This window comes from Capsicum annuum, unplaced genomic scaffold (assembly GCF_002878395.1).
Source record: "Capsicum annuum cultivar UCD-10X-F1 unplaced genomic scaffold, UCD10Xv1.1 ctg57839, whole genome shotgun sequence".
Classification (NCBI taxonomy): Eukaryota; Viridiplantae; Streptophyta; class Magnoliopsida; order Solanales; family Solanaceae; genus Capsicum; species Capsicum annuum.
Window position 1 is genome coordinate 314 of NW_025866386.1, and position 3048 is coordinate 3361.

At 34.0% G+C, this 3048-nt stretch overlaps 1 pseudogene; it reads right to left on the reverse strand.

The window, feature by feature from the left end:
• Positions 1-239: 239 nt before the first annotated feature.
• LOC124893342 lies at positions 240-1068 on the reverse strand (annotated as a pseudogene).
• Positions 1069-3048: the final 1980 nt, after the last annotated feature.

The window sequence follows — 3048 nt, forward strand, 5'->3', positions numbered from 1 at the left end:
CAGTTTCTTAAGTATTTTGTTTACATACAAATATGTGCATCATTCTTTGAGAATAGTTAGTTTACACTTATTAATTCTTTATAATACCGTGATAAATAGCAAATTAAAAACAACCTATTAAGAAAAAATCTTATATTGATTCATTTGTTGTTGCTTATTAGCAATAAATGCACAAATTGAGACCTTGAAGAACTTAGAGCAAAGGCCAGCCAGCAAGTGAGGTACTCTGGACCATTAAAGGTTGTGATGGGTGTGATTATTATAGTCTACCATCTTAATCAGTGTATGAAGTTGCATACTGATGAAAATCTTAATTAGTCAGGCCCCAAATTAGTGTCTAGACTCCGAATGAAAATCAAATAAAAGGGACGGAGAGACACACACAAAAAAAAAATAGGAATTAAAAAAAGTGCAGCTGAATCAAAACCAAGGCTATGGTTGTAAAGATCACTTGAAGAAGGCATGGTTCTAGGTGGCTTGATATCATAGTTGTCAAAGATCCCATTACCATTATCACCAAAAAAAAGTAGAAGAATTAGCAATCTCATTAACCATAAACTTGCTTGCCTGATTAGTCACATATTTTTTAAAAGTTTCCATTGAATCCTTTAATTATTCAAGTTCTTGCAAATCAAGTTGACTTATGGAAGCTTCCCACCAACATTGGCTCTGACTAGTTTTCCTCATTTGATCAAGTGATTCACCTCTTTTCTTCTCAATTTCAACCTCACCAAGAATTTGAGTGAGTTGCAAATTGAGCCCACAAACATTATCATTTCGATGAGCCTCAACAAGTTGAAGTGAATTATTTGCGATTGGATTATTATTAGTATTATTTCTGGGGAGGAAGCTATCAACAAGGAACTCAACATTAGGGTGGCCGAAGGAAAAGACTTTTCTTCCAGGGGAAAAAACTATGGTGGCTATTTTAACACCACAGAGAGTGCACAGTTCACTTGCTTTTTTGAAAAGATCAAAGCGACGTTTTGAGAAAGTAACCTGGAGGTGATTCTTGACCTCTATCTTGGCAATTTTGATCCTTTGATGACCCATGCTACTAGGTTTCTTTGCCAAGTTTGATAAAATAAGTTGTAAGAAAAGAATAAAAGATAATATATTCTTGTGATTTTGAGTTGACATTGAGAGTGAAAAATATGGACTATTTAAAGGTAATTATGCTACACTCTCAAACAATTGATGTTATTATTCTATGTAATATGTTGATTTGGAGGTTAGAAAATCTTATCCCATTAATGGATAAATAATGGTGATTACTCAATAATGCACTTTAGTTGGCATTATATGTTAATCCCTTAATAAATGGAGTAATGAGTTAATTGTTAATTTGTGACAAATCGTCAACCCTTCTATCAATTGGCTGTTTGTTTTGATGTTTTTTTAATTAAGAGAATAATTATTTTAAAAAATAAATGATGGTGAATAAGAAAAGGATAAATATATTCCAACATTAGATACTAATTTTTATTTTTGACTTGTAACCTAAATTAAAGAAAATCATGTTTGACATTTAAGTTTTTAGTTGTAACCAAATTAAGGAGAAGCCAATTATGATATTAGTTGGATAATATAATTAATAGTGTCTTAAGTTGGTAATAAGTTAAGATATGGGGAAAGATTGTTAAAAAGATACTATGGAAAACTATTTTGTCAAAGTTATAAACTTCTTGAAAAGATTGTCAACAGGACACTTAAATCCACATCATCTTTAACTTTTTCAACTTAACAACTTCACCCACAAATTTTATAATAATTCACTTTAACCCAATACTTCCAACTTAATAAATTTATCCACAAGTTTTAAATAATACACTTCAACCCACTCCATCATCCATCATTATATATACAAAAATATCTAGATTTTCAAAAATATTAAAAAAAAAAAATTCAAAAGCTAAAAATAGAAGGTAACTGTTTTTCCCTCCAAAAAGCTCCGATTTCGACTACTTTTTCGACGTTATTTTCTGACAATCAGCTCTAAATCAGTCCATAATTATCATAAGCTTGTCCATTGCACTCATTGTTACCCCATTTGGATGGTATCTTATCAAACACACTTTCCACCATTGTTCAAAAGCTTGAAACCACTCACATTACTCAAAACCACTTTCAAAAGTACATAACAGCAGCTCAGGTGACTCCAAGTTCATTTCTCTATTCCATTAACCCAACGATCATTGATTAGAAGCAATATTTGCAATTTCAAGGTTTTCGTACGAATAGTGTTCCAGTCATCATCGACCACTGATCGTCATTCATCGACCGTGAATATAACCCTACCTAGACCATAAGCATAATCTACTGTCGACCAAAGCCTAATTCCAGGATGTCTATTGCAGAATTTGTTCTGGTTTCTGGTGATTTCATGGGTGAATGGGTGAAGACTCCCAAATGCTGGAATTGGAGATCTTTTACCAAGATGACAATCCCCGTTGCTGTTTGCCGCAATAGTTCGTATGATGAATTGGTTGCAAGGGTAATGTAGAGCGGGGATGTAGATTGCGCATCGGGCAATGTGGTGATTAGTTATCTAATGCATTCGAGGGAAAAGGTAAATTCTACGATCATAAATACTGATGTACGTGTGCTGATGTACATGATGAATGTCAATGCAGATGGCTTTCGGACAATTTTGAGGATAAATTAGTTGAGAGGTCCTTCGAAGGACCGGTAAATTCATCAGAACCCCCACCCCCACCTCCATGCCCGGCAGTCGACGACGATTTCAATGATTATGAGAATGATGGCGATGATCCTATTAATACGGAAAATGATTGTATGCATATGGAAGACGTTTCATCGGACTCGCAAGACGATGATGAAGACCATGGAATGGGATCACAACCAGTATATTTCTTCACCGACGGAACCAATTTCTATATCTCAACCGTAAGTTGCACTAACTATTCCAGAGTACATTAGTCAAACTATTTATGTTAGCTGCTTAGGTTTTCTCTCGTAATCTTTTGAGAAGAGAGCCTTCTTTTCCAGGCATAAGGTATTCGATCTACTCTTTTTATTATCTTGATA